Source organism: Ursus arctos, unplaced genomic scaffold, assembly GCF_023065955.2.
Source record: "Ursus arctos isolate Adak ecotype North America unplaced genomic scaffold, UrsArc2.0 scaffold_23, whole genome shotgun sequence".
In the NCBI taxonomy this organism is placed as follows: domain Eukaryota; kingdom Metazoa; phylum Chordata; class Mammalia; order Carnivora; family Ursidae; genus Ursus; species Ursus arctos.
Genome location: NW_026622908.1, coordinates 6,938,448 through 6,965,809, shown reverse-complemented (window position 1 = coordinate 6,965,809; position 27,362 = coordinate 6,938,448). Strand labels below are relative to the sequence as shown.

At 34.1% G+C, this 27,362-nt stretch overlaps 1 protein-coding gene across 15 annotated transcripts in view; it reads left to right on the top strand.

Annotated features, from left to right (window-relative positions):
* The window catches only part of SOX6 (SRY-box transcription factor 6), a 587,380-nt gene that overhangs the window by 169,363 nt on the left and 390,655 nt on the right, over positions 1-27,362 (top strand). Inside the window, exon 1 of one of the 15 annotated variants that reach the window (XM_048213408.2) lies at positions 9,424-9,564. The exons of the other annotated variants lie outside the window; for them this stretch is intronic. The gene's annotated coding sequence lies outside the window, so the exon portion shown is untranslated. Of the gene's footprint in view, positions 1-9,423; positions 9,565-27,362 lie in introns of those variants that run through there. 15 annotated transcript variants of the gene reach the window in all.

Below are 27,362 nucleotides of genomic sequence, written 5' to 3'. Positions count from 1 at the left end.
AGGGACCTGGTACTTTAATTCTTTCTTTGTGCTTGACATCAAATGACTGTTGTCTTTTTTGCTTTCAGACTCTCTGTTGCTATTTCATTCACTTTCTTTTGTGGTAGAAAGAAGTCTGCTTTTTAGTGAGTATATAACAAGTAGAGGGCTGAGAATCACAGTCCCCTGGGTAGAGGCTGGGCATTACTGATCAGTACTCAGAGGAGAGGTGCTAGATGGGGGAACCTTACTTGGCTAATTCATCATATTACTTGGAAAGGTCCTTATTATTTTGCACAGCAGTGTGGTCACCTGGCGGTAGGTCATTAGCATTTTAGTCTTCTTTTCCTCACAACAATGCACAACATGCTAATTAGAGGATTCTGAAAGCTAAGTAACCTGTTTTAAAACCAGACGTTTTAATTTGCAGCTTTAATGGCTGTTTTTATAATAACTGGCTTTATTGGGGGTAAAAGCACTTCTCATGTTCCACTAGCAAGGCAGAGTATAACAGAAGCTGACAAAATTAAAAACCTCATAATGCGACCTTTGCCTGGGATAAAAGGCTGTTTCATAACAATTTCCTTTTGTTCTTTGTTTAAGCCATTACTCTAAAAGGAGCCTCCGATTAATCTAAGTAAATGCATCATTACAGTACTAATCCATGTCCTTCTGTCAGTGTCTGTTTTAATTAAATAAGAAATGCTAGCAGAAAGATATCACGCACAAAGCTGTGATTGGAGAAAGAAGCACTGGTTGATCAGGGAAAGATTAAAAAGGGCTTTACTGTTTTGTCCATTTGCATAGCTCCAGATGCCACAGTGTTTCAGGTTGAAAGAAAACTTACAAAAGAGTTTAACACATTTCACTCTTATAGATTTAAAATAATGGGATTTACCAATGAAATTCTAATCATCCAATTTATCACATGTTAGACATTCCAAAGCAAGGAACAGAACAGCTTGGGGCGTGTCTTTTAAACCTTTTATGCAATGTTGTGTTGTATCAGTGAAAACATACCTGCCAAATTTGCATGTGTTTGTTCTGATTTTGGGTGACATGGTTGGTGAAGTCTGGTTGTGGATATATAATGTGATTTTTTCCTTTTTGAAGTATCTTGTAACTTCTAGTTTAGCTAATTTTTTAAAAAATAACTTTCTATTGATAATATGTTAAGAGTTTAGGTACCTAATTGGTTGTTAACAATGAAAAGTCCATTTGATAAATGCTTATAAAATGAATGTATCTAGTTAATATCATTGCACTGATACACAGAAACTCTTCTTAGCAGTGGAGTTACAGAATTCCCGTGGTGAGGGCTTTCTCCGTATACAGGCCATTATTTGATGTAATGAAAAGAGAAAGTGTGCAACAGTGAGATTGTTAATTAATTTAGCCTAACAAGATGAAGATAAATGAAGCAAAGCACAGATTGAATGAAGCAAGAGGTCTTATTTACAGTTTAATACATTTTTATATAATGCAGATTTCACTTGATTAAAAAAAAAAATAAACAGGACCCCACCCCCAAAATACCTGCTAACAAAAAGTACACTCCCTCCCACCACAGTTCAACACTAAAATCCACCTGACTTTACAGAAAACATGTACTGTGGCTCCATAGAGAAGACACTTTTACAATGTGTAAACAGTGCTTTTTCTACTGCTGGGAATCCTATACTAGTTAACCTTTAACTTTAGCATTTTATTATTCTTGCTATAGAGTGGGGATGAACATAAGAGTAATTATCTGGAAACCTTCGAGTTTTTTGTTTTCCAGGTTATCCTGAGACATCTTCCTTCAGTTATTTAATAATCATTTCATTTTAATCTTTTTTTTTAAGCAAAGGAAAGAAGCTCAAAAGTGAGAAAAGAAAAAAGAAAAAGAGCTGTGAGCCTTTTTACATGTGCTTGAATCTGTAGCAATTGTGTAGAATTCTTAAATTGGCATTATTTTTAAAAGTCTCCCTTTCAGAGATTAATGAGCTTTATCCAGTATTTGACCTTTTATCATTCTTGCTTTCTGCTCAGAAGTACTTCCTTCCTTCCTACAGTAGCTAGAAAAGACTGTCTCTTATCTTATGTTACTGTAGGCAGTGGTAACAGGGCTCTCTACAAATGGTGTTATTATGGTCACTATGTTTTTATCTCAGGGGTCACGAACAAATCCATGCAACTGCTTCTAAGGATTTCAATAAATAGGACTTTTTATCCAGACAATCGCCTTTTATGTTACTTTTAAACAAAACTACTAGTCCATCAAGAGTTTCAAAAGAAAACAATTCTACAGAGTGCCGGTATGGCCGCACAGACCAATCATCATGGCACCCATTCTCCAGTCCTTTATTTTTCAAGTCCACAACAATAGGTTGTTGATTCAATGGACAAGACCAGAACAATTAAGTTCTCTGTTTAGCAGCAGTGCAGCATTTTAATGCCCTTCTCTAATAATGGTCTCATTATTGTTATTCTAAGACTGGGCCTCAGGAGGAGGAATATTTGCTGGAGGTACGTCATTATTTTGCAAATTTCGATTAGCTCATCATGTTGTCTGTAGTGTGAAAATCGTAGCTAATTAGGGCAGCCAGTTAGACTACCAGCTTTTGAGCTTATGAGTTAAAAGGTAGCATACTTGATAGGCCAGTGATGTGAAAAAGGTGGTAAAAAGGAGGATTAGAGCAGTTGCCTTAGTAACTCCAACTTCCATCTGTGAGGGAACAATGGACTTGTGTTTCTCCCCCACCTTGGTGTAAAAATTGGTTTTGTTTTGAAAGGACAGGGTTCTTTTTATGACAATCTGGAATTCAGCCCAACTGAGTGTAGTTTTAGTTGTTAGGAGAGACCACTGGGGATAGGAAAGATGAAAGGTCATGGTGAGCTTCAAGGACATGAAAGGTTGTTGTCTCATGTAACAATGGTAGATTGTTTTTTTCTAATATTTCTAGCCAGCCCCTAAGTCAGGTGATGGAACAAATACCTACAGTTTAGTCAGGTGAAACAGGAGGGGGCAGGGCAAGGAAAGGAGAAAAAGGGGGTAAGAGAGAGTTTGTACTTTGTTTAAAAAAATAAAAGGGTAACTTCAATTTGCTTTTATTAAACAAAGTGATATTTCTTTGTCACCATCTCTGAGATTCCAGTGTGCTTTGGATGTTTTGCCTCTGTGGGCCATCACATCTCTGGGAAGCTCTCCAATGTGTTAGGAAATGTGATTTAAGCTTTCTTCCTGAACTCCCAGGAGGACCAGTGATGTGATACTTAACAATAAATTTAGTTGTTGTAGCTTTCTCACATTATTGGTGTTCTTAAAAGGTTTTCCTTCAAATGCACACTGAATAAAATGAATGATAAATATGAAAGAAATTTGTTTCACCACTCTACAGGGTTTTATCATAAATTCTATGACTTCCATCACAGAAAGTTTACAGGAAACTGTTTAGATGTTGCTGCAATAGCAACACAAATTTTTCTCTCTGCACATAAGAAAATGCTGCCATTTTGAGAGCTATTGCAGTTTTGTATTACAGAGGAAGTGATAGGAAAGGATTGAATACAGTGTTATTTTATAAAAATCCTCAAAACCAAATCACCCTCTTTGGGTTTGAAATACTTTTATTTCAGCAAAATGAGTGACTTCTGTTTTCCTTCCATATCAATATTAAAATACTTGTTGTGGTTGTGGTGTGTGTGTGTGTGTGTGTGTGTGTGTGTGTATATATTTTTAGAACCAGAGAGAGTATAGGAACACTATCTTTTTAAGCAAAAGGATCATCTTTTGATGATCAAAGGAACCTTCGTATTTCTTGCTCTCTATTGTCCCCAAACAACTCCTGTATAATTGAAACTGGACTTGGTCCAGGAGATTGGGGAGATTTTCCAATTTTCTTTTAATCCCAGGTCTTTATTTTCTTACTTTGTCTAGCCAACTGTCTTTATTGCTGTAGCCTTTCTGTCTTTTTTTTTTTTTGAGAAGCTGTGTTCTTTTAATTTATTGTAGACTTGAAATAATAATATCATGAAAATCTGGAATTTAAGGACTTCTGAGATTATCTATTTGAAAAATAAGAAAAGACCAGAAAGTTGAAATGATTGGCCCAAGATAACTTAACTAGTTAGAGCTTGACAAATAGATGCCATTTGCTATGCTATTTAAACAAAAAACCTTGGGGTGCCTGTGATGCTCAGTTGGTTAAGCGCCTGCCTTCAGCTCAGGTCATGATCTCAGGGTCCTGGGATCGAGCCCCCAACAGGTTCCCTGCTCAGAGAGTCTGCTTCTCCCTCTCCCTCTACCCCTGCTCTGCTGCTATGCTTCTCTCTTTCTCTCTCTGTCTCAAATAAATAAAATCTTAAATAAATATAAAAACTTGAAATCAAAGGAAGAATGAAGAAACATTATAGGAACATGTCTTACTTCTTGGTGATTTTAGTGGCTGTGGGGAGATGGAAGAAAGCTAACATCTGGTGGTGGGGGGAGCTGGCATTCAGATCAGATTTTGATAACTATTAAGGTTCATTTTAAACAAATGAAACATTTTTTCCTGATGAAAAACCCTACATAAAACCACAGTATAACTGGGAAGAGATGTACTTTAAGGTAGTAGCATAGCATTGAGAATCTGCAGCATTTCTTGATCTAGGCACTATGTGAGACACTTTCATACACATTATATAACTGTAGTGGTTAACTGTTCTGCTTTTTTAGTTTGTGCATCTGTAGAATGGTACCTGATATTATCCAACTTTATTAAATGTTATGAGACATAAGAATCAGTATATGATTGAAAAATGTAATATACATTTAACAGAATATTATGTGTAAATTTGTGCTTTATCCAAACAGACACCCCAAGGCAAATATGAACCATCATATTTAGATCAATATAAATGCTATTGTTTCTTTTTGGAATCATGCAGAATATATTTAGAAATTTTGGATTATTCTTAAACATGGAGGAGAAAATAAATAATCCATAACTTCACCTTATTATTTTGTAATAAAAAATTTACTCCCCAGTAACATTTTGGTATATTTCATTTCAGTATTTTATCTGTGTGTGTATGAGAAGAAAGAACATGTCTAGCTTGTTCACTCCTCTCTCTCCGGTGCCCAGAACAGTGCATGGCTCATAGTAGGTACTTGAAAAATAGTTGAGTAAATGAAAAAAAAAATCAAAATTGGATCATCCTATAGATACATTCTTGTATTTAAAAAATCATTTTATTGTATTTTCCCATGTTAATTGTTTTTGAAAACATGATTTTTAATTACCACATTATATACCATCATATGGATATATTGTAATTTGTTTTAGCATTAAAGTATCAATTTTTAACTTTCACTATTATAATATCAAGTTATAATATGAAACTTTCACTAATATAAAATGAAAGTATAATATAATATGAAATACAAATATGAAAGTTAATTTATAAAGATATCTTCCATTTATTATTAAAGTGATAAAAAATTTAAAAATTGGTGAAAAAACCTTTTATGATAATAGAATCACAGCAGATGTCATCACATCCATCAAGTCTTTGCTTAGATGTCATCTTCTCAATGAGATCTACCTTGACCACCCTATTTTAATTAATTTAATTAATGAATTTTTAATTAAAAATGGTTGACATCTAATAGAATATTATTTTCAGGTGTGCAACATAGTGATTTGACCATTATATACATTATGAAACTCTTACCCCTGATAAATGTGGTTACCATTTGTCACTATACAAAATTATTGTAGTATTATTGAGTATATTCTTTTTTTTTTTTTAAGATTTTATTTATTTATTTGACAGAGAGAGACACAGCCAGCGAGAGAGGGAACACAAGCAGGGGGAGTGGGAGAGGAAGAAGCAGGCTCCCAGTGGAGCAGGGAGCCCGATGTGGGGCTTGATCCCGGGACCCTGGGATCATGCCCTGAGCCGAAGGTAGACGCTTAATGACTGAGCCACCCAGGTGCCCCATATTGAGTATATTCTCTATGCTGTATTTTTCATCCCTGTGACTTATTTATTTTATAACTGGAAATTATAATTCCCTTTACCTATTTCACCCATCTACCCCCGCCCAACCTCCTTTCTGGCAACCGCTAGTTTGTTCTCTATATTTTTGAGTCCATTTCTCTTTTATCGTTGTTACTGTGTTTTTTTATATGTTTGTTTATTTTTTTAGATTCCACATATAAGTGAAATCATATGGTATTTGTCTCTGACTTATTTCACTTAACTATAATACCTTCTGATTCATCCATGTTGTTGAGAATGGCAAGACTTCATTCTTTATAATGACTGAATAATATCCTGTTGTATTTATGTACCATATCTTTATTCATTTATCTATGGGTGGACACTTGTGTTGCTTCCATATCTTGGCTATTGTAAATAATGTTGCAATAAATATAGGGGTGCATATTTTTTGAATAAGTGTTTTTGTTTTCTTTGAGAGAATACCCCGAAGATTGACCACTCTATTTTAAAACTGTAACCCACCAGGGGTGCCTGGATGGCTCAGTCAGTTAAGCGTCCAACTCTTGATTTTGGCTCAAGTCATGATCTCAAGGTTGTGAGATCAAGCCCTGCATTGGGCTGCATGCTGGACATGGAGCCTGCTTAAGATTCTCTCTCCTTCTCCCTCTGCCCCTCCATCCCCCACAAAAATTGCGACCCTTCAAATATTCCTGATCTCCCTAATTCCGTTCTATTTGTTTCCATAGCCTTTATAAACTTATAACATAATTTGTATAACTATTAAATGTATTGGCCGTCTTTCCCTTATATTTCCTGGAATATAAGCTCTACATAGCAGAGAATTTTTGGCTGTTTTAGTCACTCAGATTCCCCAGTGTCTTGAATGTTGCCTAGAACATAATAGGTACTCAACAGTATTTGTTGAATGCATTTATTAAAACTCAAAAAGATGGAAGTATTTATTTTTTAAGTCAAGAACCAATCCTTTTTTTCTTCGCATGGGTAACTTTCATCAACCAATTTGCATACCTGCTAAGGACTTCTGTCTTCTGAATGTTAATATGTACACATTATCCAGTTAAATTAAATCATAGCACTTGACTGAATCTTAGACTATGTTGGATATACTCTAAATGCCTTGCAACAAATGCTCCAAGCTTTCACTGCGCAGTCACACTGAACTCTAGCTTTAGGGAGATGGTTCTGGATAAGAAATGTCACCAGTGTCCATCCAAATGAACCTTTCTTCATCTAAACATCCTTCTGGTAAGACTCTTAAGGTTTGTGTCTGACCTAGGCAAACTTAGGTTAACCTGATTATTTACTTATATTTTGGAATGATTTTACCTTATTCCGCCCCAACTGATACTGTTCCTATTTCTGAAATTTTCTTAGGAAAGATATTTTACAAACTCCTCTTTCTTTCTTTCAATGCATATGGTGTATACTTAAAAAATAATATAAAAGAAAACAAAAAATTATCACTTTATATTTTTTGGGTAGTTTTTGGGTAGTTGTTAATTATTATCTTTAAAAAATAGCAATTCACGTAACTGTAATAATCCCTTACAATTATAAGGCATTTATAGTTTCAAAGCTTTTTAATAAATATGATCTTGTTTAAGTATAAGAATAATTCTAGACACACAGGGCATAGTTTATTGTACCTGTTGAGGGACTGAGGCACAAAACTATTACGAGACTTAATCTAGGTCACAGATCTAGGAAGTTATAGAGGCCATGAGAAATCCAAGTCTTCAGAGTTCTACTAGTCCAGTATTGTTTTTCTTTTACTTACTTAAACCTTCTCTCCACATTAAATAATCATTCTTCTGTTGACCTTTCTTAATAGGTTCCATGAAAATATAAACAAAGGATTAGAATTAATTTTTTTTCACTTTATTCTACGTAGTGTACTATTCCAGTTCTCAAGGACTTTTCTTTAGCTTTCCCTGGTTCTTTTTTCATAGTCGTTATCTTTAATTTTTTTTTTTTTGAGAATAGTTGACACACAATGTGGCATTAATTTCAGGTATACAACATAGTGACTCGACAGTTCTATACATCATCCTATGCTCCACGCAAATGTAGCTACCATCTGTCACCATACAACGCTATTACAATATCATTGACTATATTCCTTAGGCTATGTCTTTTATTCCCATGACTTATTCATTCTGTAAGTGGGGACCTATATCTCCTACTCCCCTTCACCCATTTTGCCCATCCCCATGTCCCCCCCCATAGTGATTATCTTTTCCTTTATTCTGACTACAAACATGAACTTTTGAAGCAATTTGTGAAACCAGTGGCTGCCATGTCTGTCTTTTCATCTTGTAGCTAATTATTAATTTCACAGCTCTAGTAAGAAAGTTCTGTTCCATCACAACAGGCATAGAGCAGACTGGTAGAGGTCCACCGGGATGGGAACAACCTTGGAAGAAAGTGAATATAGCAGGCAAAATGCATTAGCTAAAAGATTGGACAATGAACACCAACAAGTCCATGTATGCAGAGAGAGGCATAAAACAGATTAAAATTTTTCATAAGGCAGACAAAGCAAGAAAAGTCTGGGGCAAGTGGTAGTTAGAGATTTAGGCAGCTAGGCCACCACAAAGCCATAGACACCAAGTGTAATTAAAGGACAGATTCCAGTTTCTGAGTAGACTGCAAATGAAAGATTACCATGACCATGTAAAGGTTATGGTCTTAGATGGACTAATGTATTTAGATACAGGAAATCAAGGTAGAATCCTAGTTATTAGAATCAAAGCAAAAGGTCGAGGTCAAACTAGCAGTAGGAGTAATTGATTTCATTCTGAGTCCCAAAGGATTGTGTTGGAGTCTCCTTAGATGAGGTTAGAAATGGTCATAGAGCAGAGGCTCTCAAACTTCTAGTGTACATAAAAATCACGTGGGGTGCTTTGGATTTCTGAGGTGGGGCCCAGGTGTCTATATTTTTAACAAGCACCCAGATTATTCTGATGCAAGTGTTTATAGACCACATTTTGAGAAAATTGCCGTAAAGCCTGAGATGGCACTTACCGTAGGATAGGGGATCAAGTATTACAACTATTGAGAGGGGAAGCAGCTAGGGGTTGAAAGTTAGACGTTTTTACTAAGAGAAAAATGTATATCCTAGTCCAGTGCTGATTTGTATTTATCTGCATGTAAATAAAGCAGAAAACACAGGCTGATATGCCCTGAACTGGTGTGTTGTAAGTCTCTTATATTTCTCTCTTCATGTATCTTGTTTCTTGTGTTTATGACCTGAGTGCTTTGTAATATCTAACATAAGGATTTAAGCCTTTTAGTGTAAGAAAGTAAGGCTTATTGTTTTTTTGTCCTAATCTGATCTGTCCCTCATTTTTTATTTTCCATTTGTTATCTGCATGATTGAATTTCACCCTTTTCTTCCTGCTTCATAAATTGATTAGCATGAGTTGGGCAGATTGCTGTAATGCTAAGGGTTAATCAGAAGAGAATTACAAATGAACTATCTAGAAAGTTGATTATTAATCCAGCTAGAGAAGAAATATCCTTTTACTTAGCAAGAATGAGTATCCGAAGAGCTGATAATATTGTTCAGGCAGTGAGGTGGAATGGCAGAGGTTGGTAAGTAAAACAAAACTTGGAATTAATCTTTTGTATTCATTTTTTTAAAATGCATAGAATGTTGATATATTTAAACAGTCAAATCTAATATGAATTTACAAGTTGCCAGAACAAATCTAAAAAGTTCCAAATGTGTTTGTTAATGAGATCCCTACCTAGACTATCGGTAAAAGTTAACTGAAAAGTATTTACCCAAGTAGATAAATATATTTAATTTTGAATATTTATAAAAATACATGATTAGATTTGTGATTAAGAACAAGGAAGTGGGCATGGAGGAATGATTACTAAAACAATCTGAGTCCAAACCACAAACTGAAGAATATCGAGTGGCAGACTTGTTTTTTCACAAGAGCAAACTCTTAGGTATGAAAATGTAATTTAAAATATAGTAGTCACATAAAATTCAGCGAGATACTTTTCAGACTTCTAGGTAACAAAAACTGTCATAAGTTCTCTTATTTTCTGGGTCCTAACACTCATTTCGTCGTGATGTTTAATTTAAGGACCTTTCTAAAGACAGCTTTTATTGTATTTGTGAATTGGAAGGAAAGAGAAATGAGAGGATCTGTGCTATTTGTACAAAGAAAATTACGTGAAAAGATAAGATTTTAATAATGTTCTTGCATCAAAGACTGCTTCTCCTGTTGTAGAAGAAATTTTGATGTCAATATTCAATTCTATAAGATTGAAGTTTGCATGAATTACTTGACATTACAAAAATGAGCCTTTTAAACATAGTATGGACTGCACTGAATATTATTGCAGCTTTAGGCAACCGTAAATCATTTCAGTGTAGCATTGTACTTAGGAGAAATTAGCAAACTTACTGAACTTACCTTAAATTGTAATTGTGTACCATCAAATGCAGATTTTAACCCTTTTCTTTAAAGGTATTTCTTTAGTGGCAATAAAAAGCCTCAAATTAACATTTTGTTGTTTAAGTCTTCAATAAGCACAGAAAAAGTGTGTTTCAGAAAGTATAAATTCCATATTGGAAATATATATTATACCTGTGCATGTGTGTGTGTGTGTGTGTGTGTGTGTGTGTGTGTGTGAATGTATACAGTATATGCATTCAAAATGTCAGAGCACCATTTGGCCATACACACTCAGCTTTTTCTTGGTTCCAATGTTCTGGCCCATATTTAGGATTGAGAATATAGAGCACAATAAGTGAAATAATAAAGACAGTAGTTTAAATTTATTGAGTTCTTGTGTGCTAAATGCTATGTTAAATGCTTTATCTCATTTAATCCTCATATTAACACTGGATTTTGGAAAGCTACAAGGATTATAGTGTATATTAAAATAAAAGATAAGCTAATTGAAGAGCCTCTAACATCTGATGCTAAAAGTCTAGAAAATAAAGGCCCAGGAAACAAAGTGTATAAGAGGGGAGATCCCTTAATTCCATGTATTTGTCTTTCTCAAAATTGGAAGATTTAATATGAATCTAGGAAAGAAGAGAAGAAGGAAATGAAGCAGTGAATTCTTAGCATTCATTAATTCCTTTAAAATTTTTTATTATGAAAATTACAGTCATGCAAAAAGGCTTATATAAAGTGTAGGATGGGTATTAAGGAGGGTACATGCTATGATGTGCACTGGGTGTTATATGTAACTAACGAATCATTGAAAAACTACATAAAAAACTAGTGATGTACTATACAGTGGCTAACGGAACATAATAAAAAAAAAGAAAGTTATTCCTGAATATCTAGATTATTTCCAAATACAATAAAGTATTGACTATCAGTTACAAAAAAAAATAAAGTGTAGGTTAAAATATCTATGTATTTATAAGAAATAAAAACTTAACCAATATAGTGGAAACCTACTGTGAACTCTTTCTCAATTTTGTATCTTCCTCTCTTTTTGCCAGAGGTAATCACTCTTTTGAATTTGATGTTTATCATTCGCATACTTTTCTTTATACTTTTACGTAAAACCATGTTCATTATACAGGAGGAAAAACGCCATTTACCATTCTTTGAGATCCAAGAAAGATCTTTTCTTGCCTTCTTATTGCACTTTAATTAAAACAAGAAATTCTTATAATCTGCAATGGCCCCTGCATTATCAGCCTCAGCTCTTGCCTTTCTCCCAGTGGTTCTTTCTGATTCAGCTACTATACTGGTCTATAGCCTCCAAATTTTTCCTGCTCTAAGGTCTTCACATAATGCTATCTTCTCAACTGGAATACACTTCTTCTCTATATTTATCAGAATGTCTTTTGCTCATCCTTCAGGTCCCTGTTTAAATGTCATTTCTTCAGAGAAGTCTTCTCTGAACTTTCCAATTCAAATCTTGTCTGCCTGCAAAGAGCTTCCTTCCCACTCTAATTTCATAGCAGATATTGCAATTGTAAATTATGTATTTATTTGTTTAATATCTCTTCTTCACTCTGGACTGGTCTATTTTGTTCTCAGATGTCTTCCCTAGCATTTCGCACACATGGTCTGGTGTATGACAGGCATTCAATAAATATTTGTTTTTATTACGGAGGGGAATGTAGTGAATGAGAAAGAAGAAAAGGAGATTGAGAGAAAGAAGGAAAATTACATAAAAATGGAGTCTGTGATTTAGTTTGTATATACTGTTCAGGTAAAATTATGCAACTTAATGCTAGCATTAAGGGTGAGGGAGGTGGCAGGGACCTTTTGGTTTCTTGCCATCTAGCTGTAGGACATCTGACAGCTTTTCTCCATTGTTTCTGCTTGTTTTTCAGTGGATCTTTCACTTTGTATTCTCATTTTGGGAAATCTCCTTTCCTGTATACCAGAACTGAGCTTTCAAACTATAAACTTACAGAGCAGCCCCAGTGGCCATAATCTTAATGTGGAAACACTACAGTGGGCTCTAAAAATCTGGAAAAATTTAGGACACACCGTTGAGAAAATATATCTGATATATTTACATAGGAAAGCCATGAGGTCACTTGTAAGAGTTTGAAGGTGGGTAATTATAGCTAAAATATTAATATAGGTGATAATTGCTATAATATTGTTAGGCAATCTGATTTGTTTTACAGGAGAATATAGAAAAGGTTATAAAAAAGGGAAAAAAATAAAGTCAGTTTGAGGAGGGCTGGGGTTTTCAAAATATCAGAATATACTTATTTGTACTCGATGTAAATCTTTGCTGGCATTTGTAATTAAAGTACAAGGCTATAAGATTATGCTGAAATGTTGTTTTTTGTTCAGTGGTATGGGAAGAGAAGACAAAAAAGAAGGAAAAAGGAATTTAATTAAAATGTCTTAGTGTTAAAAGGAGAGAATTTGTAGACTGCTTTATTTGTGGTCATGGAAGGTTCCATTATTAGTAGTAATATTGTACCTTAGGGGCAGCTGGGTGGTTCAGTTGGTTAAGCAACCAACTCTTGATTTGGGCTCAGGTCATGATCTCAGGCTCAGGAGAGATTGAGCCCCATGCTGGGCTCCATGCTGGGTGTGAAGCCTGCTTAAGATTCTTTTTTTCTCTCTCTCTCCCTCTGCCCCTCCCCACCTAAAAGTGTACCTTATATTTTTATTATACTTTATACTTCTAAAGTGAACTTTTTCACATATTATCTTGTACAATTCTTAGGGTAAAACTTAAAGTAGAGTCTTACTATCTTTGTTTCATAGCTAGGAAAACTGAGACAGAAATCAGACAGGAGCTTGGACAAAAACTTAAAAAAAAATTCCTAGGTATAGTTTTCTAAGCCAGACTAATATTTGCTCCAGCTCCACCCCTTCAAAAATATTTTGATTGGAGGGTATAATTAGGTTTTTCTAAGGACCATGATCATTTAGGTGAATGTCCTGTGTAGGTTTTCCAGACTTAAACATTTTGTGGGTTTTTGTGTTTTTTGGTTTTTTTTTGTAATGTCCTATAGATGCAAAGTAGTTTAACAATCTCCAAAAATTAGAACTGAGATGGTTAAGTACATATAATAACAGACACATTGCTAAACCTATTCTAAATTAACATTTATGAATGAAGTTTAATGGTCCCAGTTCTTGCCTGATATCTTATTAGGACTTCAAAAATAAGGAGAAATAGGTACTAACTTATAAGAATGAAATACTATAATTTGGAGTAAATGAACTATATATAGTTCAAGTAAAACCATGTGATCAAGCAGACAGTACAAGCCCCTTGGGTAGAAACCCAAGTCACACGAACTCAGGATGAGTACATTCTGGTGCCCATTTAAAAGATTTTTAAAAAAGGAATAGTGGAAGAGAGTGTGTATGTTGCGTATGCACATGTATGCAGGCAAGTGGAGGGATTGTTTTTTGAAGACCAATGCCAGGAGTATTTGTAATGATTAGCCAAGAAGGCTGTGTGCTGCATTGGGGTAAAAGCCAACACTTGTATTTTTCAATTGGACAAATAGTCTGGTTGCAGAGAAATTCAATTTTTCACTATTTCTAGGGCAGTTGGCAGAAGCTTCTCTTAGGTTAAAAGAACCAGACATGTTACCCTTGAAGAATGGAAGTTTTAAGATAATTCAATAGCTGTCTGAAATGGCTAAAGTGCTGCATAGGAAAAGAATGTATATGCCAGAGGGTCAAACCTAAGTTAGCAGTGAAAGTCACCAGGAGCCAGAGTCACAGGAATGGTAGAAGACAAACTTTGTAACAGTTACAGTTGTCTAAAAATGGAATGAGCTTTCTTGTTGAGGTAGTGAAGGCCTTGTTACTAAAAGGAATTGGGGAAGAAGATTAAAAATCTGAGTTATACCAAGTTGTTTCAGTATTAAAGTTTGTAAGAAGATGTTGTCTATGTGTCAACTGGCCAAGAAAAGGAGCTGAGTCAAAATAAGGGACAAAGATACATTCCTCAATTATGTCAAGAAAGACTGAACTTCATCAAGGCCAGTTGGTGTATTTTTATCTGTTGGCAGCCATTTGATGCCTGAAATTACCCCCCCCCAAAAAAACTTTAGACTTCACCTGCCATCCCCCACAAAATTAGCATAAGAGAATGGAAGTATATTATAAAGGGAAAAAAGAGAAATCAGTTTGTTTCTTCATTGGTTTTAGATCTGGAGAATAAGAATTTAATCTCAAGGAGAATAGATTTAAAAATAACACTAAATTCATTTACTTATATTTAAAAAGCTCCTGAGCTTCTGGTACACTGACAAGATAAAGGATTATGTTTTTAAGCATCTCAGAGATTTTCTGTTATTTCAATTTCTCCTTATTGAGGTAATTATGTTTCATTTAAAAAATTAAAAATATTTAAAAATTATACAAGTAATACACAAATTTGTTCTTGTGGAATAGTGCCTGGCATATAGCATATTAAAAAGTCAATGAATAATTATTGGGAGAAAAAAGTAAAAGGAATTTTCCTTAATGCCTCTGCCCACCCTAAATTCTATTATCAATAATTATTTAGAGATTAAACACAATAAAGAAATGTTATGAAAATCTTATGTCTAAAAAATTGTAGTGCTTAGATGAAATGGATAAATTCCTTGAAAAATACAACTTATTAAAACCGACAGAAGATGAAACAGAAAACCTAAGTAGCACCTTATCTATAAAATAAATTGAATTTTTTAATTAAAAAAAAAACTTTGGGGGCTCCTGGGTGGTGCAGGCAGTTGGGCACCCAACTCTTGGTTTCAGCTCAGATGGTAATCTCAGGGTCCTGAGATCGAGCCCTGCTTCTGGCTCTGTGCTCTGCACAGTCTGCTTAAGACTCTCCTGGCGTGCCTGGGTGGCTCAGTCATTAAGCATCTGCCTTCGGCTCAGGTCAGGGTCCCAGGGTCCTGGGATTGAGCCCCACATCGGGCTCCCTGCTTGGCAGGAAGCCTGCTTCTCCCTCTCCCACTCCCCCTGCTTGTGTTCCCTCTCTCCCTGTCTCTCTCTCTGTCAAATAAATAAATAAAATCTTAAAAAATAAAAAAAGACTCTCTTTCCCTCTCTCCCTGCCCCTTAGCCACCCTCCCATCTCTCTCTCTAAAAATAAATAAACAAATCTTAAAAAAAAAAAAAAAAAAAACTTCCGTAAAGAAAACTACAGACCCAACTGGTTTCACTGGTGAATTGTATCAAACATTTAAGAAATAATGCCAATCTTACATAAATTTTTCAAGAAATAAAGAATAATTCCTACTTCGTGAGGCTAGCATAATCCTATACCAAACCTAAAAAATATAACAACAACAACAGAAAAGGAAAATTTTAGACCTATATCCTTCATGGTTATAGATGCAAACATTTTTAATAAAACATCAGCAAATTAAATTCAGCAATATAAAAAGAAAATAGTATATCATGATCAACTAGGGTTTAGCCCAGGAATGCAAGGTTGATTTAACATTTAGAAAAATCTCACCATATTAACAGAATAAATGAGGAATATAATATGACCATTTTAATAAATATAGAAAAAGTATTTGACAACACCCATTCATAATTAAAAACTCTCAGCAAACTACTAGTAATAGAAAATAACTTCCTTGATTTGAAAAATGCATCTATGAAAAACTTAAAACTAACAAACATCATATATAATAGTGAAATACTGAATGCTTTCTTTCTAGATGGAGTGCAAGATAATTAAAGACCACGCTCATTAATCCTATTTGACATTGTGTCAGAAGTCCCAACCATTGTAATGAGGGAAGGAGAGGAAACAGTATAAAAATATGAAAGGAAAAAAGTAGAAAGGTCATGTAATATAAGGTCTTTTGTATTTTAGAATACGAAGTGGATGGAGATAAAAATTTCATGGTAAATAATGGGAAGAATGACTTTATTTTGACTCGATTTTAAAATTAAAACAAAAATTAATAAAAATAAGTTTATATAATTGGTAACATTTCACTTGTAATTCTAACTATGCATTAATTCTTAAAAGAAGGAATTAACTGCATGTTTTTTAAGAGTAATTTTTCAGGTCAAATATTGTGATAGCACCATTCCTTTTGATATATGGTACCATTATAACGAGGGTCAGTTTTGCAAAGAAAATTTCTTAAGGACTTTGCTTAATCTTTTTATATTCAAATCATTATCTTTGAATAACCTACCATATCAGCTATCATTCCTGCCAATTTTTGGTTTCACTTTCTATACAGTGTCACTATGAATTATTATTATTTTTAAAAGATTTTACTTATATATTTTAGAGAGAGTGAGTGTGAGTGGGGAGGGGTAGCAGGACAAAATCCTCAAGCAGACTCCCCATTAAGCATGGAGTTCCACTTGGGGCTCCATCTCACCACCCATGAGATTATGACCTGCATGGAAACCAAGAGTCAGAGGCTTAACCTACTGGGGCACCCAGGTGCCCCCTCACTGCAAATTCTTGATTCATCAATTTGTGCTGTTCTCCAGCACTGTATTTCTGCTCATCAGTTCCTGCATCTTTGCAAGACTTGCAGTTTCACTTTGCAGTCACTATGTATTTTTATTTTGAATGTTATTGACAGTATTCCACAATGCAATATTCATCAGCTAGCCTGATTCTCAAATTTCACTGAAAAAATTGGCACTTTTTAGAAGTTTTCCTGTTCTTAGGCTGCACTTATTGGGAATGGGACCCAGGCATCACTATTCTTTAAAGGCTTCATATGTTTTCAATGTGTAGACAAATTTGAAACCACTGAGCAGAGATTATCAAAGATACAAAGATATTGACCCAAATGGGTGAGATACATGTTAAGTTAATTTGTGAGGGATGTTTGAGCAAAGACTAATTTTATAAATGTTAAGTCCATTAGAGAATGTTTTTATATTTTGACACCTTTCACTTCCTATGTAATTTTGGAGATCCACATAATGAATATTTGGATAATGAGAGAATAATGAGAGACTCTCCTATATTTATTGAATGCCAAGTGTGTATGGGCTAGTAGTACAGTGGTGAATTAAAATGTTTGCTGTTCCTTTGTCTAGGCATTTACAGTCCAAAGAAGAGGATGACATTAAATAAATATTTAATTATGAGATAATAAATAGTATGAAAGGAAAAGGAGACCTAACATGGTATGTGATCAAGGATGGTGACTCTGCATTAGTGATTAGTGATTAGTGCTAAGACCTGAAAGATGAGTAGAGATAATTTGGTGAAGAGGAGAAATAAGAGGGAACAGAATTTTTGAGGGCCATAAATTGGGAAGAAGCTTGTAAGCTCTAGGAAAAGAAATTAGGGACAGATGACTAGAGAACAGTCAACTGGAGAATAAAAATCAAGTCTTAAATTGTAAAGTGTAGTTGACTGTCAAAAGAGAAGAGTAGAAAGATGGTTTGGAATCAGATATAAATAGGTCTGATACCCATACCAAGGAATTCGGAGTTTATTCTGTAGGTTATGAGGAAATAGCAAAGGTTGTTAAGCAGGAGATAGTCATGATCAGATTTAATGTTTTAGGGCTACAATTCAGATAGGAAAAAAAAAAAAGATGCCCAATGTGGCATCCTCAACTTAGATTCAGAAAAGTAAATTTTTCTTAATTTTGCTTTTCCTGCATTGCAATAAAATTATTGAAGTAGAATGGATTTTCCCCTCCAACTCTCATTATTACTCTATTCCCCAAGCTAAATGCGAAACAACATGTATAAGGACCAAAAAGAAAAAAAAAAAATCTCCACTAGCAATCCTCAAGAGCCAAATGTATATCAATACAAGCCGAGTCTTCCTGTGAGTTTTTGAGTTTTTGAGTTTGCCAAAGATAGCTTTGAAATAAGGCCAGGAGCTTGAGAGCCACGTACTCAAGGGGTTGACCCCAGAGAACAATATGGCTCCATACATCTCTGAAGTTACTGAAGTGGCCTAAGGCAGTTAATATGACAGCAACAAATACTGTCCTTTTAGTTTGAATGACTAATAGCTAATAGGATAGTAAGTGGGAGAGAAAAAAATTCAAAATTTTAATTAAATAATGTTTTACATATTTTTCTCCTTTGGACTCAATTCAGTACAAATGCTATAGCAGTTGCCTGGGATTTCCACAGCATTAATTAATTCAAAAGAGCAGAAAATGAATCAGAACCAGAAACTTATTTATTATGCCCTTCTTTCCTTTAAGCACCGTGATAAACTCAGTGTCTCTTGTGATCACAGGAGTTTGCATTTCTAAGACTTGGGTGTATCCAAGTTAAAGTGGATGAAAATATGCTCCCAAACATAATAATAAAGGAAAGTTATTTGTTTTGTTTTTTCTTTGCCTTTCTGTTTACTGAAAGCAACTAGTGATGGAAATATTTAATATTATATTTATTTGTATATTTAAATGATAGAAATAAGACATGAAAATAATGACACTATTGAGAGAAAGCACACCTAAAAAGCTTTTTTGTTTTCCAAAGATAAAATGCACTTAAGAAAACAATTTACAGGTTTGATTTAGACTTATCTTTCTTGTATTACAAAATACAGATGCCTTCTTGTATTAATGGTGTCCATTGCCTTCAGCCCACTAACAGATGGAGTCCAAGAAATGAAATAGTCACATGTGAATCAGCTGAAGTGCCAATTAGATCCAGAGATACCAAATTTTAGGAGAAATTATAGAAAGGGTTAACTGAGTATTAGTTGGAGATGGGGAAGCACATAATTAAATCCTGGCCCTGATTATGCTGTAGATTAATTGTGCAACTGTATTTCATTTAGTCCACCTCAGATCTGTATTAGCACTGTACCATTATTATGTTACTACTGCTGATAATAATACCAGTACGACTAATTGAGAGTTTCCAGTGGCTCAGTATTTTATGCCTATTTATTCTTCTACTTTTCTCTTTCTAAAATTAGAGCTCTAGTTAGGGAAGAAAGAGTAAAACGGTATATATTTCTGGAGAAGAAGCGCTTTTTCTAAATGAAACAGTCCTGTAAAATCTGCTAGATATCTCTCTGGCATGTTTTCTGCTAATTGTATGTGGTATTCAGTGGGGCAGTGCCAAAGAGAGATACGCACTGTAGATCAGAAAGAAAAAACTTCGCTATAGGTTCATTTCTGATAGTTTATTTTTTGTGCTGCCACCTTTTCTTTCTTTTCAGCTGTGCGGAGTCAGTGATTACTAGTAGAAGCTTAATTTACCTAGAGGATTCTAATTTCTATTTTAGAAGGTAAAAAAGTACATTTCGCTTTTGACTATGCTTCTTGAATTTTTTCCATTTTATCATTTTATTTTGTTCTTTTCCTAGGGTCATTTAAGCACTTTTTAACCCTAAAAATGAGGGTGTGTCAGAATTGTTGCAAGAAAGATAGAGGTAATCATATGTGGTTCTTGGTATAAGCTTTGCGTTGATACTGACTGCTATTTAAAATAGTACCTCTAAGCTGGATCTACTTTTAGCATTTTTCTTTTTCAAGTGAGTTTATTCTGCAACATGTAATCATTTCCATATCAGTCACATTTTTGTAACACTGTTATTGTCTTGGGAGCGACATAGGCTGTTTGAAGGGCTCAATACAGAATGAGTTAATTCTTCTATTACACATTCATGAATTTTTTAGATTTCTAAAGACTGCCTCTTTAAGCAACCAACATTAATTTTACAATTTACTTGTACATTCTGATTTCCTAAATAGTTTATTGTTTAGAAAATATAGAAACATTAACAAAGAGTATATTTAAAATCACCATTACCAGAGATGTAGTTCCTGTCAAAATTTTGGTGTAATGGATATATAGTTGAGGTTATTATCATATCTAGTTTTAAGTTGTAATTTTTATTTTTTAAAGGATTTTATTTATTTATTTGAGAGAGAGCTGAGCAGGGAGCCTGATGAGGATGCTGGGCTTGATCCCAGGACCCCAAGCTCATGACCAGCGCTGAAGGCAGCCACTTAATCGACTGAGCCACCCAGGCGCCCCTTTAATTTTTAAATTGAATTTCTTAACAGCTTGTCTTGATGGCTCAGAGTTATCATTCTGAACATCTGATTCCTGAGCTGCTCCTTGAGTTGAGGGTTAAGGCTACTTATCTCTATTTTGAGTGACCCCCAAACTGCTGTATTTCTTTGAGTTCTTGTATTTGCATTTTGGGTTTCCTGCCTTTGCCTTTGTTTCCAGACTCTAAGCTGTCTGTAATTGGTGTTTTTGCCTCCAGTAATATCATGTCTCCTTCTATAATCCCAGAAACTGCTATTTCTACTCAGTTATGGGCTGATAAGAAGAGAAAGAAAATTAACATTTTATGGAGTTGTTTTTTGTTGTCGTACAGCACTTGGTGCAGATGCTTTCACATAAATTATGCTCTTTATCACACGTTTTTGTATTATTAATTCAGTTTTTTAATGTAACAACCATTTATTGAACACTTACTATATGCCAGGCACTGTGCTAAGAACTTTACATATACTATGTCAATTGAGTTTATTCCTGCAATAGTCCAGTGAGGTGGACTATTTTACAGATAAAAACATCTTGTCTCAGAGAAGTTGAGTAACTTCCCAAATCATACTACTAGTAAGTGGTGGAATCAGGATTTGAACCCAGACGTGCCCCTCAAATAATTAAAAGTGCTATAATTATGTCTGAAGTAAGAGTAAATAGATTCTGAGATCAGGAATTCTCCTTTAAGAAAAGTAAATAAGCCGTAGTGTATTACCTTGAGACATCTGTTTTGGGTTTTGCTTCATTTCTAATTCTCATCGCTCTATCATAGGGATGTTACTGTACAAAGAATCTATTGAGAAATGTAGTGATTTAAATGTGGAGAAAGTGTCTAAGCCACTCAATATTCAAGCCAAATTAATACTAAAAGAATGAAGTTAACAAATATCTACCAAAGAAGGGACAATTCTTATTATTGTTAAGTAAGACTTTTTCATAATTCATAGAATCAAGAGTGCATTCTTTGCTAAATTTCTTATATCAGAAGGTATTGATTTATGGAATTTAGTAATTAGCCAAAACACCATTGTACTTATTGTCCATAGCTATATTCTTGAGGAAACAGGTTTTAATCTCGATGTCTATTTCTAAAATTATACATGAAATGAAGGGGTAATTTCAAGAAGCAAAAAGCCCATTAGGTCTTTTAGGGTAGTTGAAGTGGTGGTTAAGAACTTGGTTTTAAAATTTATCTGCCTAGATTCAAACAGTGACTCCACCATTGCTAGTACAATCTTGGACGCATTAATTTTTCCTGTGCTCAGTTTCTCATATGTAAAATGGGGATAATGATAATAATACATAATAATACTCATATTTGGGTTGTTTATTTTGAGGACTAAGTAAGTTAATATGTGTAAAGCAATTAGAATAATGCTTATTGTATAATAAGTGCTTTACAAGTGTTAGCTATTGTTATTTTAATTTAAACTTTTAATCGTTTTCCAAATCTTAGAGTTCTGTAAAAATTGCTAATAATCTTTAAGTCTTTGCCTATCAAAATATTTTATTTTTCACTTTACAGATAACATAATAATATCTTCTATTCATTCTCTCTCTCCTTCCTTAAGACCTTCTCTGAACTTGACAATGACTTTCCAATGAACTCTGTAACCTCATTTTAGATCCATTTCTTGGACCTAAGTACAGAAACATCCAAAATTGCAGTATTTTATTCAGAATGGACACAGGCTTCATGTGAGGTATCAAATATAGCATCTCTTTATCTTCAGATAATTTTCCTCCAAGTTGTAAGATATTCTCTGCCTTTTGAAAATCTGATACATTAGGCAAATAGGGTAACATTGCAGTTCAACTGCCAACTTGAGTGTTTCATGTGCGTTGGTATCCAATAATAAGAGAGGACTCCATGCTTATTTGCTATTTCATTATCAAAAGAAAGTTGCAAATGGCAATTTACGCCTTCCCTCCCCCCCCACTATGGTATGCATGTGCAAGACAAAGATAAAAGTTATGTTTTCTTCGTGGAAGGGTGTGGAGGTAGAGGATGATTTCAAATTAGAAATAATGACAGTAATAGAGACTTCCAATGAGGGGGATACTGTGGCCACTAAAGGACAGAGGGGAGACAACTAACTTCTGAAACTGAGGTATTTGATTAAACATGTAAGTTGTTCTTTATGTGTACAGGTACCAAATATGTTATTTAAGAACTGAAGAGAGTGTGTTTGAGAAAAGTGTTTATTGGATGGTTTGATGATGGTTGTGAGAGAAGCAACCCTGAAATATCCAGAAGACCTGCAATAAGTAAAGTAAAAAATAACATATTTTAATGGGCAAAGACTTTTGCTTTTAAGGCCTTTGCTTCTCTTTTATAATAATTTACTGTGGGAATTAGCTTATTGTAATGGTCACTTATTATTTTGGATTATAACACCGACTTAGAGAAAAATTAGACTTTGATTAGAATGTCAAATGCTTTTCTTTCTTTCTTTTTTTTTTGTTAACAAAACAATTTTTGTTAACAGCTTACAACTTTGTCATCCTCAGGTGCTTTTATTTCTAAATGTTTATTTTTAAAAGTCTGGCATTGCGCCTGTGTGTGCTGCTGTGTGTGTTTGTATGTGTGTATTTGGTTTGGAAGAGGAGATAAGGAGAGAAGGTAAATTTTTAAGGAAAAGGAAAGTAGTGAAATTTAATGTAAAGATTTGGAGACTTTTATACCAACCAACCAAACAAAAACCATTTAAAGCATGTTTTGTCCCTTAGAGGGAAAAAAGAAACTAACCATATTATGCATAAAGAATGTGTATAAATCTCATAGGCAAAATTACAAGAAGAAGAAAACTTTCAAAGAGAGGGAAGAACACATATGTAACTTAAGAAATTGTAGCAGAGGTAAAGAGAAACTTTTTTTGAACATAATTTTAAATATAGTGTCCAATTTGGATAAAGTTTTAACAGAACAGGCTGGGCCATTTATAGATTACAACACTTTAATTTTCTCAATGTTACAAAGTGTTGATTTTGATAAAGAATTTGTTGATGCTATATCAGCTTCTCCATGTGGAGAAATGCTACTGGGTGATTAGTTAGACTTAAGGCTCACAGCCAAAATTCAGAAGTTTGGTCCCCAGTTCTTCTGGCCTTCCGAGAATAGGAAAAAGCTACTAAGTTTTTTTGCGACTTGATTCCCTATTAAAGTAATTCTTCGTTACTAAGGATGTCAGTTCTTTTCCCTTTCTTCGTCCTCTTTCTTTCTTCTAAAAAAATTATCTTTTTGTCTGTTATTACCATCTTGATTTGTCCTTAATTAAGTAGATGCTAATTTTGGAGGTACTCAGGGTTTATATTAGCTTAGTCATATGAAAATTTTTTACATTTGTATAAACTGCTTTTCCTGTAATTTTAAAGCCAAGCAGTCTAATTTTTTTTACTGTAAGTTTAAAGCTGAGGAATCTAAAACTTGGTGAGATTAACTGATTTGCTCAAGATCACGTATTTAGAAATCCAGGTATTTAGGAATCTGGTAGACTAGGACTTTTGGTAATGCCACACTGCCAAATAATTGATCCCTATGCATTTTATTTTCGTCTTGCCTTATTGATGACCAGTGTCAGCATATATTTTTTTAAACATCTGCTTAACCATTTGCAATTATCTTATTTTTATCTATCTATCTATCTATCTATCTATCTATCTATCTATCTACCTGTCAATTAGGGTCACATTTTGAGGAAATTTGCCTGTTTACTTTGTAGGGCTCATTTGCAGCTTGATATAGTACATTTATGAGGTTTCAAAACCTTAAATAAAATTTCTGATTGGATAGAATATACTAATACATTGATGAGATTTGCTTTTAGTAGAAAAACTATTGTATCTTTTTGTGTCTATTTTGACAATAAGAAGGCAGCATGTTATTTTTTTCCTTTTCCAGAAATTATAGGCTTGTTAAACAATTAGTTAGAATGAAGAAAAGGGTAAAATATAGTCTTTCCCACTGCTTTTTTCTGATTAAAAAACCAAACTGATTATTGGAGAAAATTTGGAAACTATAAAAAGAAATGTCCATAATAGTATGTAGAGATACTTCAAAATGCTTAAACTGATTGTATCCTTGAAATTTATCTTAGGTACACATATTTTTTTTGAAAAATGGTGTCTTATTGCATATGGTATTTTGCAAGCTACTCTTTAAAAGTTAATATATCATGATAATTTTTCTCATGTCATTAAATATTCTTCTCCTGCGTATCTTTTCTTTTTTAAATTAACTTTATTATTTGCTACAAAAGTAACAGATACCACATACATGAAATTTAAGAAGCACATACAAAAATAAAGAGAAAGAAAAAAAACTTCAGTCCTACTGTCTGGATATAACCATTATAATATCAAATTGTGTATATATCCAGTATTAAAACTTTATGTCTCTCTCTCTAATGTTTATATCTCCCTTTAAAACAAAAATGGAATCATATGGTAACAAATACCTTATGATCTGCTTTTTTATTTAACAGTGTATCATATCATTATATTTTCCCATGATACCACTATTCTTTTGCATCATTTTTAATGGTTGAATACTATTCTATTTGTTGAATTTCAAAATTTAGTTCATCATCTATAGTTAAGGTTGTTTGTGATTTTCTACTATTCTTTTTTTTTTTTTAGTTTTTAAAAAAATTTATTTATTTGAGAGTGAGACAGAGAGAGCACAAGCAGGGGGAGTGGGAGAGGGAGAAGCAGACTCCCCATTGAGCAGGGACCCCGATGCAGGACTCAATCCCTGGAATCTGGGCTCATGACCAAGCCAAAGGCAGACACTTAACCAACGGAGCCACCCAGCCACCAAATTTTCTACTATTCTTAACAACATTGTAGTAGCCGCCTTTGTAGCTCAATCTTTGCACGCATCTCTGATGATTTCTTTAGTTCAAATTCTTAGAACTGAATTGTTGGGTAATTACTTTTTAAAAGTATTAAACCATATTGCCAGAATACCCTCCAGAAAAGTGGAACCAGCAGCGGTGTATGAGAGTACTCATTTTATCACATCTATTCTTACACATACTATTGTCATCATTTTCAACTATTGCCATTATGACAGATAGAAAATGACAGTTTATTTTTAGTATAATTTGTATTTCTTTGAGTAGTAGTAAAATGGAGTATTTCTTCATTTGTTTTTGTTCATTTGCATTTCTTTTTTTTCTCCCCTCCCCCTTTCATTCTCCCTTTCTCCCTCCCTCCCCCATCTCTCTCTCTCTCTCACTCTCTCTTTTTCTTTCTAAATTTTTTCCCTAAATTTCTTGTTCATATTCTTTGAGAAGTAGCATAGATTTTGGAGTCAGACTGTTGGTGACAGAGTTTGAATCTTGGCTGTACCATCACTACTTATCAGCTCTGTAACCTTGGGTGTTTACTTAATCACTCAGGGCCTGCTTCCTTATCTGTAAAAATTTCCTATATGTCATAGGTTGTTGCAAGGATCAAATTAATGAAGATACATAAAAATATTTAGAACTGTCCAGCACAAAGTAATGCATATTATTCTACTGAGAAGTTAATTTTTATTGATTTGTGAGAGGTTTTGATATGCTAAAAATATTAACCCTTTATTATATATGATGTACGTGTTTTTCCAATCTTGTCATTTAGTCTTTAATTAAAATTTTTAGAAAATCAATTTTTGGGTTGCCTGGGTGGCTCAGATGGTTACACGTCTGCCTTCGGCTCAGGATGTGATCTCCGGGTCCTGTGGTCCTGGGATGGAGCCCAGTGGGCAGGCTCCCTGCTCACTGTGTGTGTGTGTGTGGGGGGGGGGGGGTTTCTGCTTCTTCCTGTCCCTCTGCCTCTCCCCATGCTCATGCTCTCTCTCTGTATCTCTCTGTCTCAAATGAATAAATAAAATCTTTTTTTAAAAAAGATTTTATTTATTTATTAGAGAGAGAGACAGCCAGAGAGAGAGGGAACACAAGCAGGGGGAGTGGGAGAGGAAGAAGCAGGCTCCTAGTGGAGCAGGGAACCCGATGCAGGGCTCGATCCCAGAACACCGGGATTATGCCCTGGCTGAAGGCAGATGCTTAACAACTGAGCCACCCAGGCGCCCCTGAATAAATAAAATCTTAAAAAAAAGAAAATAAATTTTCTCATCAAATTTGAAATTTTATTTTTCTCCTTTTGAGTCTCTTCCTTTGGTGTCATGTTTAGAAATATCTTTCCCACCCAACATTATGTAAATATTCACATATATTTTACTATAGCATTATCATGATCTTATTTTTTATACTTCTAGTTTTTTAATCCATCTGGTGTTTATTTTATTGTGTGATATGCAATTAGGATATAAAGAACCAATTGTCCCAACAATATTAGTCATATAACCCATCTTTAAAACACTACAGTTATCACAGGCTAAATTCTTAGAGATATTTGAGTCTATTTTCAACTTCTCTTGCTAATAATCAATCTGGCCATTCATATGGCACACTTTTAACTAGGGAGATATTTTATATACATATAATAATTACTCTTCTTTTTCAAATTATCTTGGGTATTGTCAAACATTTGTTTTTCCAGATGAACTTTAGAATAATTTTATCATTTCTTTCCCCACCCCCCCAAAAGCTCTATTTGTGATTTTTATAGAAGTATGATAAATTTATAAGACAACTTGGGATCATATGATTTTTTAAACTGATGCATTGTATTTTACTTTAAGGATACATTTTTAATAGAACTAATCTACTGTGCTTAGCATAGCAGGCAGTCCATGGAAATTCTGGAATAAATGTCAAATGTGTTAATACTAACTGCTGGAAATTTAGGTTAATTTTTTTTCTATCATAAGCAATACTTCAGTGAACATATTTAATATATAAATCTTGGAATACTACCATGATTGCTTCTGTGGAATAAAAATTCCTAGACATTTAAAATCTAGTTCAAAGAGTATTTTTAATGATTTTAATATATTGCCAA